The 12,689-nt window shown below is 46.8% G+C and overlaps 1 protein-coding gene across 24 annotated transcripts in view; it reads left to right on the forward strand.

Moving 5' to 3' along the window:
* The first annotated feature begins 6,509 nt into the window (after positions 1-6,509).
* The window catches only part of Prom1 (prominin 1), a 104,604-nt gene continuing 98,424 nt past the window's right edge, over positions 6,510-12,689 (forward strand). For 8 of the 24 annotated variants that reach the window (XM_087584192.1, XM_087584202.1, XM_087584196.1 and 5 more), the window contains exon 1: positions 6,510-6,536. The gene's annotated coding sequence lies outside the window, so the exon portion shown is untranslated. Of the gene's footprint in view, positions 6,537-6,752; positions 7,243-12,689 lie in introns of those variants that run through there. The other 16 variants (XM_087584191.1, XM_087584201.1, XM_087584195.1 and 13 more) reach the window with 3 other exon arrangements.

Genomic DNA, 12,689 nt, shown 5'->3' on the forward strand with positions numbered 1-12,689 from the left:
TAAAGCTTTAACCTCTCTTCTAGCCCACCACCCACCAGAGGTAGTAGAAAAAAAAGGTTATTGAAATACAGGGGAATTGGACCTGTTTAGAAATTGCTCTTTGGAGCAAATCCCATCTGCATTGTCAGGAAACCAGCTGTTCAGTTCACAGGAATCATCAGCGGCGGCTTGATCCACTCCCAAACACTTCATGAATATACCAGCAGTCCAGCTCAGTAGTGTTGGGATAGCAAACACGAATTAGCAGTGGTGGCACAACATAGCAGAGACAGCCAGGCCTTAGCTGAATTGGCACAAGTCATCAGGAGGGACCAGGACTATCAGGGAAACTAAGAGAAGTTCTTTGCCTTGTCTTTCTCAACAAAGTAAAGATCAGCAAAGACATGACTCCAAGAAGCCTTGCAAAGCTAGCTCTCTACAAGCAAGCCCTTCTCACAGTCCGTTGACTCCCTCCAAACTCTGCATGCCCTCCATGGGTCTTCTTGCCTCACCACATGTCTTACCTCAGGACCTAAGTCTGTATCAGCTGACATCACTCTGCCTGTCTATCGAGTCTGTGGAAGCAGCAAGAAACCGCCAGCACACCACCAGAAGTATTTTGGTGTATTTCTCTCTATGGAGTCCTAACAAACCATGACCAATAAACACTGGTAAAAGGTACCAATACCATCCAGTGTCATCCACAATCTTTGGGATCCTTCTTGACATCACGTGTCCTTTCATGTGTTTGCCTTAGCAAAACATCCTTTCACCTGTTCCCGATTCAGGAAAACATTCCTTCCCATTTTGTCCAGCAAAACACCATCCAACACTTTCCAAAGAAACCAGAAGTTTCATCTTCACTCGGGTCCTCTGGAAGAGCCATCTTTCTAGCCCTAGGACTTTAAAAGAAACCAAACTCTATAGAGTTTGAACATTTGGGGTTGTCACAACTTGGGTAGAGGCTACTATTATTTATATCTGACACTTGGGATATTATTAAACATTCCCACATATACAGAATAGTTTTCTCCTAGAACGAGGAGTTTTCCAACTTCTGCTACTAAGAATATTGAGGTTAAAAAACAAACGGACAAAATACCCAAATACTATGAATCTAGACTGTTTTATTTCCTTGTCTTGTATTTTTTCTCACCCATAAATAGCAATATCTAAAAAGAAGTCTCTCTCTTTCATCCCTGTCATTGAAAAATGTTAGGCCATCTAACCATTGTAACTATTTCTAGGCATGGTTTCTACAAATATCCCCAACTAGCACACTGGGGTTTGACATGCTGAGAATGGATATTGGGCTTTAAGAACCAGTTTGCTTTCTGTTGCTGTGATAAACATCAGGACCAAAAGCAACTAGGGGAAGAAAAGGTCTATGTCATCTCACACTTCCAGGTAGCAGGTCATCACTGAGTGACATCAAGGCAAGGATTGAAGGCAGAAACCTTGAGGCAGGAATTGAAGCAGAAGCCATGGAGGAATGCTGTCTATTAGCTTGCTCACCCCGATTTGTTCAGTTTGCTTTCTTACCTCAGGATCACCTACCTAAGGGTGACATCGCCCACAGTGGACTAGTAGTCCCTTTCACATCAATCATCAATCAAGTAAAATGCACCACAGGCTTGCCTGTAGGCCAATCTGATGGGTGTACTTTCTCAACGGAAGTATCCTCTTCTTAGATGACTCCAGCTTGTGTCAAGTTGACAAAAAACCCAACTGACACCTCATGCTTGTGCTAGGGGTGTGCTAGGGGTGTGAGGTGCTGGGTTTAATCTGTAGCTCTTTGAACAAAGCAGAAAGCATCCTTCATTGCTTGTTAATTAAAAAAACGAGAAATCACTGTGTTCTCAGTAGACAAAGGGAGTTCATTGGCACCTAGTTCTTCCGCTGTTCCCCTTTGTTTCCAGCAGCTGCTTGGGACATTGAGTGAATGACTGTCCTGAATGGAGTTGTCCTGGGAGAGATTTAGAAGGATGTATGACTTCTGGTGTGTGTATGCAGCAATTATGCGCCAGCGAACAGACAGCTGCTCTAATCCTGGGTCTGTGTTAGAAGCTCTTTAAAATTTGCTTAGCAGTAACCATGGGGTTCAATTTTCCTGTGCATGGTCTAATTTTAATTAAAAAAAATCAGTGGTGTAATATGTAAATCTTTGCTATTTGTCTCCCCAGGATAATAAGGCCCATCAGGGCTTCTAAATTCTAATTTGCAAGGACTTAAAAAACAGGACTCCTGTGCAAATACACAGTGAGTGTGAAAGCATTTGCTCGGCTCCTGCATTGACGAGTCAGCCACTCAGAGGCTGTAAATGGACTAGTGCTGTGAGTGACTTGAAGAAGGATATTTATATGGGAGCCTGAAGCTCTTGTTTTGCTTTTCGATGAAAAGCTTGTCAACTTTCAACTGATGAGGAGGAGCACAAATTGGGAAGTCTTTGAAGGAAGGAGAAACACAGGTTGAGTTCCTGGCTGCCCGTTGAGTGGATCAGGACAGTTAGCAGCTTTTGAACTGAGTGATGGCCTTGAGACTCTCTTCTCACTTACTTGTAACCTCTTCTGTGCCAAGTGAAGTGTGGTGATGGGCAGAATGCTCTCACACTGTATAACTCGGGTTTACTGATGCTACCACCGCCTTTGCCGGATGTTAAAGGTATATTAATTGATTATTAACGATGAATTCCCCCGTTTGTTTTAGTTCGATTACTATCACCTGAGATAAGAACGGTCTCTAAGGATCAAGGGTTTACTTGAAGTAGTTACTCACTGGAGGGTAGGCTCCCAGCACAAAGCACAACTGTACCCCACAGGGCTCCCATGGAACCACTGGCTAAGTTTCCTAACCTCTCCGCAGCTTTAAGTACAGACCCAGCAGTCTTTATTTTGCTTTGCCTAGCTCTTCCTTCCTTCCTTCCTTTACCTTGGCCCTTGAGTTAGGGTTTGGCCTGGTGGATCAGACACAGATCACACCTGAAGTACAAGACGAATGTTCTATTGCCTTTTGGTGATTAAACCAGTCATGTTATTGTTGGCAGCCTAGCCCAGAGGTAAGGCAGAGAAAAGCAAGAGGAACAGGAAATCATTCTGTAAAATATTTACAGGAAAACGTTGGCTTGCTTGAAGTGATTCACTGGCCTGCTTTCCCTCTGTCTTTTTGCCTTCTCTAATAACTTCCCTCTCGCTGGCTCCCTGTTACACAAGTTTTAGTCTTAAAAGGAGTACTGGGAAGTAAAATTTTCTTAATCTGAAGATATGATGCCATGTTTTGAGTCACACACACACAAAAAACCCCACCATTTTAATTATTAGAAATATTCGGTTTTGCTACAATCAGTCACACGTGTCCCCAACAGCTCCACTCTGTTCCAGCACTATGCCTTCCAGCTCCATCTCATCTGAGGAGCCTGGATTCTATGGTCCTGTCCCACAGCTGCTTTGAAATCTAGATGAGCAGGTAGTTCTTTATCCCTAGGGCGGGCTCAAAATAGTTGATCCAGGCACTTCAGAATGTGTGTCCTTCTTAAATCCCAAGTAAGTGGAAAAAAAAAAAAAAGCCCGCTCCAGAGTACACAGAGCAAAGGACTCCAGGCTGAGCTACTACAGCTGTGCTAGCCCCCTTTGTCAGCTTCACCATGGAGACCACTAGCCTTCTTTGAAGACCCTTAGAGCAGCAGTGCCTAGGGAATGTATAGAGTGACATTGTTCCTTTCAGAACACCCTCACTCATGGTAGAAATGGGCAGGTTAACCAGGATGATTATTCACAAGTATGTTTTTAGTTTTAGTGATTGCAATATTTAAAACCAAGGAGAGGACTATTGAATAGTGATTTTTTATAAATGTGTTCTGGAAAAACTATATAATACTTTCTTGCTTTTGTAGTTCATGCTGACCTTGAGTAGCCTTGTCTTCTTGGTGCTTACACTTATGGACATATACCACTGTGTCTGCATGCTGCCTCCTCTCTTCGTATGGTACTAGAACCTGAGCTTCACACGTCAAGCACATGTTGTTCTATTGAGTTATCATACCCCCCCATCACCCAGTGCTTCATTTATAAAACCATATGACCCTTATTACATTTTAAAACTTTAAATTATGTGGATCGGTGTGTATGTGTACCTGAGTGCAGTTACCAGAGGAGACCAGAAGGTGGCGATATAGGAGACCTAGAGCTGGGGTTACAAGCTGTTGTGAGGCACCTACATGCTACTGAGAACTAAATTTGTGTCCTCTGCAAGAGCAGTAGGAAATTGTAACTGCTGAGCTGTCTCTTTGGCTTAAGGCTACCCAGGATATATCTTACTGTTGGGTTTTGTGCTTATTCATTTGTTCATGTTAAACATAGGAAATGGTTCAGGCAAAATAGGGGTTAGGAAAGAATATGAAAATTTAAGGAACAGTTGAAGCATTGTGTCCTAAGCAATATGAAGGTAGATGGGCAGTAGCCACTTCCTCTGGTTTGAACCAGCCCTTCCTGCAAGGAGTAGGGACGTTGGTAAGATTCAGAAATCCAAAGAACAGGACGCTCAGCAAAGCTCAGAAAGTTGAAAGACTCACAAGGCCCCAGGGTAGCATTACACAATTGCTCCAGTCTTCCGTGGAGCAGCTTGCAAGCTGTGTATCGAGCTCCAGCAACCAGCCTTTTGTTTTTGTTTTTTCCAGACAACAGGGCTTCTCTGTGTAGTTCTGGCTATCCCTAAACTCATTCTGTAGACCAGGCTGGCCTCAAACTTTTGCCTCTGCCTCCCAAGTGCTGGGACTAAAGGCTTGCACCACCACCTAGCTACAATGTAGCTCTTTCATGAACTTTCACCCCTGGCGGGATAGACTTTTCCATTGATGTAGCCACCTTTGTGTTAATGGTACTCTTGGAAGGAGCCCCTTACTCACATTCCTATACATAATTCCCCAAAACTATTAGTTCGCCAAGTTAGAAGTTGTGTAGGTCACTTGCTGTATTACTGACTCATTAAATGGAAATGGCGCACAAAAAAAAATGCATCTGTGGTTTAGTGTCAATGGATGCACTGAATAGCCATTTGCTCTCTCCCCAGGGGGGGGAAAAATCACACAACAATGGACATCCATTTCAATTCAATATGGCACTGGTCAGAGACAATTTCACCTATTTTCTGGGTTCTGGAGGCCAGAGCTGGGTCCAGCTTTGGGGCTTCGATAACTTGTCTTTGGCAAGCCTGCATCATACAGTTAATCATTAATAAGATATTAGAAAGCTCTCGTTGATTAGGTTATATAAAAATCCAAACACATGGCCTAGAGCTTCACCATACCATTGCTCTAACTTCGTGCATGTTACAAGGAATGAGAAGGAGTATGGATAGTCAGTCCTGTGATGGTTTGCAGACAGGAAAGCTGGATTCAGAGTGATAAGGCCATCAGTGCCTGTGCTGGTAAAACAGGCAGCTCAGGACCAGTAGGAGCTCTCAGGAGAGAGATCTCAAGTCTCAGCCTAACACCATCCTCGGTAGCATGTCTGCCTCTGAGCAGTTGACCTGTGGAACCCTCACAGGAGACTGCAAAGGGGGGTAATTGGTTATCTTAGACACCTCCGGTACCCCAACATTGCCTGCTACAGTTTGGCATGGTTTTCCAGAGGTCTTTCTGAATTAACTCTTTCTAGACCTTGGCCATGTGAACATTCATGGTCAATTCCACCTTTCCCTGCCCATCCTCAGTGTATGCTATATTTTGTGGAGAGAAAATTTGTAAATTAAAGTTCATTCGTCAGGGCCGGAGAGACTGGTGAGTGGTTAAAAGCACTGCTTGTTTTTGCATAGGAACTCCCTCTTTGCGGAGCATTTACACAGTTCAATTCCCTGCACCCAGCCCATATGGTAGCTCACAACCGTTTGTAACTCCACTTACAGGGAAGTCAACACCTTCCTTTGGTCAACTCTACGGTCATGTGTTACACATACATTCATGCAGGCAAACATTCATACGCATAAAATATTTTATGTCATTTCAACATACTCATACTCCCATCATCTTTGCAGCTATTTCTTCATCTATCCCTCCATCCACCTAACAACCCACACACAATATGCATCCTTTGGTGGTAAAAATGTCCCGGCGGCACTATTCTTCCCAGGTCTATTCTTTTATCCACGTTTGGTTGAATCCAGGAATGTGAGTGATCAAAAGCGCCAGTGTTGTCTCCATCCTAGATAGCACCGGAATACACTCCAGCTAAGTTTTCTCCCACCTTAAGTTTTTTTTTTTTTTTAAGTTGTCAGTACCGTGACTAAAGATCCAGGAAAGAGTGTGTGGAGGCTAGAGATTTTCCGAGCTAGCGGCCTTCTAAGGAGCGATTTAGGATTAGGTGAAAGAGAAGGGTGTTCTGGGACTGAGCAGGGATTTTAGCAGGAAATAAACGCTCTGTCCCGTGGCTGTCCCCAGGGCATTGTAGCCTAGCCGCTCAGAAGGTCCAATCAGAGCGCGCTCAGACTCAGAGCCCTAGGCTCCTGCTCTTTAAATTACCGAGTCTTGTGGAGGACCGGGCACCTGGTCTTAAGCCCAGTCTCCAGTAAGTATGTCTCTAAGTGTATTCCTTTAGCTCCATCCTCAAACCTCTACCACCAGAGACCCTAGAGGACGTAACAAGTTCTCAGAGTCCTGGGGTCCGGTAGTCCTGTCTCAGGCACCCTTAGCCAATTCTGGGCGGAGCAGTGGGGCGGGCTCTCACCCAATCACCCCTGTGGTGCCCTGGGGTTGGACTTTAAATAATTCATGATTTAAGTGGTGGGAGCCCAGCCTGGAGGCGAGGGGCTGGCGGGTTCCAAGACCCAGGCGGGAGCTGGACGGGAGCGGTGAGTTGCTCCGAGTGTGGACCCAGCGCGGGGACCAGGCGCCCCCTCTTCTAGAACACCCAGGGCAGGGATGGGGAGTGGAGAAGGTCGACCAGCGTCTGTCTCTGCCTCCACAGCAGGTGGCGGGAACCCAGATTGTCTTCCTGGAGCTGGAGGGGCTTCTGGGTGGTGTGGGTCCCGGCCACTGGGCGATCCCAGGGTCTGGAGGACTGTTAGAGCGTGCAAACTTTTTCCCGCCGAGGTAGCCGGCTCCGCTCCGCGCCACTTTGCTCCGCTCGGGTGCTCCTTCCATCCCGTGGAGGGGTGGAGGTCTCTGGGTTCCGGCGACGTGAGCAGGAGGCGGTGAGACTTTCAGGCCACCGACTCGCCTTCGGGCAGGGCGGTGGGGAGAGGTTCGGTCCGGGTTTGGAGAACTCTTATGCGGTAAGGAAAGCTCCGGGAAAGGTCGGGGGTGGAGGGACGCGGGACTCTCGGTCACCAGCCACTATCTGCTACCTATGTGCAGCACACGGTGCTACCGGCCAGAGCGGGAGGGCGACGCGGGTGCAGGAGCAAACCGCCGCCCCGCGGCCGTTGCCAAGCGCACGCACAGGGGCTAGAAGTCCTGGCTCCAATCAGCCCTCAGGGTCACACATCACCGAGACTTTCCTGGAGATGGAGACCAGGGGCGCTCAGGGCATACCTTGATAGAATGCGGGGACCAGGGACAACAAAAGGAATGTGGACTGACCAGAGCTTTGTGGCTGCTCGAAGATCGGGGCTCGGGCTGAGTTTCCGAGAATGGGTCGGAGGTTCCAATCCTCAACCCGCGCTCAAAGGGGACTCGGTGGGGAAATGCCTTGGTGGCGCTTGGGACGGCGGGACTCAGGGACGATCCCCTCCCCCCAGGCGACGGCGGATTCCTGGAGGCTCCCAGCGTCGCGCGCCGCCTCGCAGTCGGTTCTTTTGTGTTCCGCAGCCCGGGAGAGGCTCCTGAGAAGGAGGGAACCAGGGCGGGAGGGCACTGGGACTGGTGGCAGCTTGTAGAGAAAAGCAACTGAGTAAAGATACTCGTGCTTCCTGCAGCTTCTGCCTACTCCCGGAGCTTGCTCTGTTGCTCTCTTGTTCGTTTGTGGACTTTTCTCATGCCCTGGCGGAGAATGCTTTGCTCAGCTTCTTGTGGGTGGCTGCTGGCCTTTGTTAAGCGAGCAAAAGATTAAAGTCCTTTGCAGGCCCCTCCACCCTAACCCACCAGAGACCCAAGCAACTTGAACAATGAATTTGCATTGAACCATATGACAACTTTTGATTTTGATCGGCCAATTGAATATTGGCAAATTCATACCGTTCACTGGGCTGACTACATATTTTTCTCATTCATTTGTGAATTCACCTCTTTGAAGCAGCACGGAGCTGGCTTCTGTCTGCATGAGCCTAAGGGGCTCATGGTGGTTAGTCTGGAGCAGCAGAACTTTATAAACAGCACATACGGTGCCAAGTTCTTTACCTGTTAGCATGTTAACCGCCCAACCCCATGCAAAAACCGACTTCACAGAGAGAAGCAACTGCCATTGTTACAGAATTAGTAAATGGGTCCAGAGATCTGGTCCTGTTTGAAAACAGGAATTTTTTTTTGCCAGTTAGCAAGGTATTTACTTTTTCTTTTCCTTTTAAGTGTTCCATAAATTTTTTATGGACTTCCTTATGGTTTTTATGGTGAACTGTTTCTCTGTGTTCTAGTTCAGTGAAGTAAACAAACAGATCAAAGGATGGGTTGACAACACTGGGGGCTGGAGAAAAGGCTCAGATGTTGGGGGCACTAGCTGCTCCCCTATAAGACCTGGGTTCAACTCTCAGCATCTACATGGCAGCTCACAACTGTAACTCCAGTTTCAGGGAATCCATGGTAACAGGCATATGGTACACACATAGTCCAACGAAGGCAAAAATACCCATACACATAAAATAGAATAAAATAAAAATAAGTCTTTAAGGCAAGAAAATAACAATGCTTTAAGTATGGTTGCTTTTGTTCACAATGGGAGAGAAACAGGTTTTGTCAGTTGTCAAGAACCACCATCTGTTTTTTAAGGACCAGGAAGCTTCCTTACAAATGATACAAACTAACCCAGCATGAGTGTAACCAACAGATGTTCTTGGGGGGCAGTGACTTAGAGGAAGTGGCAGAAGACAGGTTGTCAGGCCCCTGATTGATGAAAACTATGGTGGGTATGGCAGGTCTTGGATATGGCTGCTGTATTGCCACAGACAGTCTTTCTAGAATGACTTAGAAACCACTCAGCTTCAGTGTACGTTTCAGGCTCAGGCCCAATAAAAAGGATCTGACCAGCCTAGACTGGCTCACTCCCAGGACCTATTTGGACACTCCGGCTGGCCTCACAATGAGAAGTAGGGCTGTTCCTCATAGGACTCACAAAGGTGGGCTCTGAGTTCAAGTGCCCCCTCATCCCCAAAGCAGCACCCCAGAAGACAGAAACTTCTATCCACCATGGGGACCCTTGCAAAATAATGAGTGAGCACTTTCCATTGAAAGAAGAAAATGAAGCTAATGGGTTACCCCGTTTTCTTTTAAAACCAGTATTTGCAGAAATGTAGTTCCCCAGACTTCAGTCTCAGAATCATGTGAGGTAATTGTTTAAAACTAACTTTGGTGGACTCCTGTTTGAATAAAGCCTATTTGGAGTGGAAACCAATAATGCGCCCAGTTGTGCAGGAAAACAGCCAGGTGGACTTTGCCAACTCTGACCCGTTTAAGGGGATAGACCTTGAGGAAGCAGATTCCAAAGCTTGCCGTGGTGAGGTTCTCAGTGCTCCTACCCTGAAGGGTGCATCAGTAGTCCTGCCTCGGGTGACACAGAAGAGATGGCCTGCTGCCTGATCTGAGGAAGCAGCCATCGCAATCCTGGAGGTAGGCTAGGATCTATCCTCAGGAGTGTAAGACTGCCAACAAGAAGACGCTTGGCTTGGCTTTAGAAGTAAAGGAGACGACTTTGTACCAGCCTCATCCCATTTTATTTCAGCAGTGCTGTATTGGGTATCTCCTGTGTACCAGGCCCTGGGGGGGTACCTGGGGGAGTCAGTATCCCTAACACTTCACACTGCCTCTGGGACAGGTCAGGTCAGAGCAACAGGAGCAGGGTGTTGGTACCTTGGTCTGTTGTCCTGAAGCTGTATCCAGGAAACCTGCCTTGTCCTTAGAAAGTGACAGGAATGGGGCAGAAAGGTGTTCTAAGAATAATGTAGGTTCAGCCTTTTGCTACCTTCAGGGATGCTGGTTAAAATTGAAATTAGGGCTGACAAGGTGGCTCCATGGGGGAAAAACTGAATACCTGTCAAAGCTATGAGTTCAACCCCAGAACCCAAAGTAGGAGAGCACCGACCCCAGAAACTTTAAACTAAGAAAAATATTTTATGTGTGTGAATGTTTTGCGTGCATCTGAGAATGTACACCGTGTGTGTGCCTGTTCCCTGCAGAGGCCAAAAGACACCAGGTCACTAGGATCTGGGGTTTTGATTGGTTGTGAGCTCCCCTGTGGATGCTGGGAACTGAACCCAGGTCCTGGGCAAGAGCAACAAATAAACAAGAGCTCTTAACCGTTGATTCATCTCTCTAGCCCCAAAGACTAAAGACTAAACGGGCAGGTTTCCTGGATACAGCTTCAGGACATCAGACCTAGGAGATGTAGCACATTTTGTTCTCTTTGGGCTGCTGAGCTCACAGCAGGGCTCTTACCACCTGAGTGGGGCCTAAACTCTTGCTTTCTTTCCCTGGGTTGTTGTTCCTGTTTTTGAGACAAGGTTCCTCTGTGTAGCCCCAAATGCCCTGAAAGTAGCTTTATAGCCTGGGACTCAGAGATCCACCCCTATCTGGGGTTTTCATAGCCACTAAAGTTGAGGCAAAAATCTTTCTTTTTCCCTTGCATTTCATTAATTGCCTGCTTCATAGTTCTCGGGACTTTGGTGTTTTCTTACATTGATGTTTCTGCACTTTTTGTAGCAGGGTGAAGAGAAATGTGTAGGTTTGAATCCCACCTGGCCTCGGAAGCAATGGGCACTTCCGCCTCTGCCCTAGTGAGCAGAGGTGTTTCTTTCCTTTGGGATTTCCTTGCTTCATTCCTCGCTCAGGATTTCCAAGCTCTGTAAAAGGAGCGTGGCTTTGGAAGTCTGCTTACTCACAGTGCTAGGGGAGATTCTATCTCTGTCTGGGGCTTGGTCTCATTACCAGGAAGTGTGCTTTTCTCAGTCCCTGAGCCTTTAATCCATCCAGCTTTGAGGCCCATAAGCAAAGAACTGGCTGAGCGGTGTGTGTGTGTGCGTGTGCGTGTGCGTGTGCGTGTGCGTGTGTGTGTGTGTGTGTGTGTGTGTGTGTGTGTGGTGTTGTTGGGAGCCATCATCAGGGTTACAGGGCACACTGGATGTGGGGGAGCTTGATCCCAGGAACCACCTGGAGGTCTAAGGTAGCCGTGATTTGCTGGAGAAAGACTTTGGAGACATTCTATTGTAACTCTGTACAGAAGTAATTGGAGCAAGATGGGAGTTCCAAAAGGAAGCAATATCTGAAGGGATTAGATAGGCATCCACCTCTTCATCCACACGGCTCAAGAAAGCCTACCTTTTGGCTAGCTTTAATGTGCACTTCTTTAAACTTGGAGAATGAGTCTTGCCCTGCATATTGTGTTCTCCTCTCCCTGAGCTGCTCTCAGAAGGATCTCACATAGAATATATGGAGTTCTTGTTGCCTTCCCAGTGAGCTTTGTACTTACCCTGAAAGTTAGTATTTATCTAGCACAAAACATGAAAGCCCGTCTTCTAGACCACGGCACTTTTACCCAAGGACTTTTACACTCCTTTACCCAAGGACTTCCCCCCCCCCCAATCTTTATTAAATTGGGTATTTCTTATTCACATTTCAAATGATATTCCCTTTCTTGTTTTCCAGGCCAACATCCCCCTAACCCCCCTCTCCCCTTCTATATGGGTGTTCCCCTGCCCATCCTCCCCCCATTATCACCCTTCCCCCAAGAATCCTGTTCACTGGGGGTCCAGCCTTGGCAGGACCAAGGGCTTCCCCTTCCACTGGTGCCCTTACTAGGCTATTCATTGCTACCTATGCAGTTGGAGCCCAGGGTCAGTCCATGTATAGTCTCTAGGTAGTGGCTTAGTCCCTGGAAGCTCTGGTTGGTTGGCATTGTTGTTCATATGGGGTCTCAAGCCCCTTCAGTTCTTTAGGTCCTTTCTCTGATTCCTTCAATGGGGGTCCCATTCTCAGTTCAGTGGTTTGCTGCTGGTATTCGCCTATGTATTTGCGATATTCTGGCTGTGTCTCTCAGGAGAGATCTACATCCGGTTCCTGTCAGCCTGCACTTCTTTGCTTCATCCATCTTATCTAGTTTGATGGCTGTATATGTATGGGTCACATGTGGGGCAGGCTCTGAATGGGCATTCCTTCAGTCTCTGTTCTAAACTTTGCCTCCCTTTCCCCTCCTAAGGCTATTCTTGTTCCCCTTTTAAAGAAGGAGTGAAGCATCCACATTTTGGTTATCCTTCTTGAGTTTCACATGTTCTGTGCATCTAGGGCAATTCAAGCATTTGGGCTAATAGCCACTTATCAATGAGTGCATACCATGTGTGTTTTTCTGTGATTGGGTTACCTCAGTCAGGATGATATTTTCCAGTTCCCTCCATTTGCCTACGAATTTCATAAAGTCATTGTTTTTGATAGCTGAGTAGTATTCCATTGTGTAGATGTACCACATTTTCTGTATCCATTCCTCTGTTGAAGGGCATCTGGGTTCTTTCCAGCTTCTGGCTATTATAAATAAGGCTGCTATGAACATAGTGGAGCATGTGTCTTTTTTATATGTTGGGGC

This window comes from Rattus norvegicus, chromosome 14, assembly GCF_021556685.1.
Source record: "Rattus norvegicus strain SHRSP/BbbUtx chromosome 14, alternate assembly SHRSP_T2T, whole genome shotgun sequence".
NCBI lineage: Eukaryota > Metazoa > Chordata > Mammalia > Rodentia > Muridae > Rattus > Rattus norvegicus.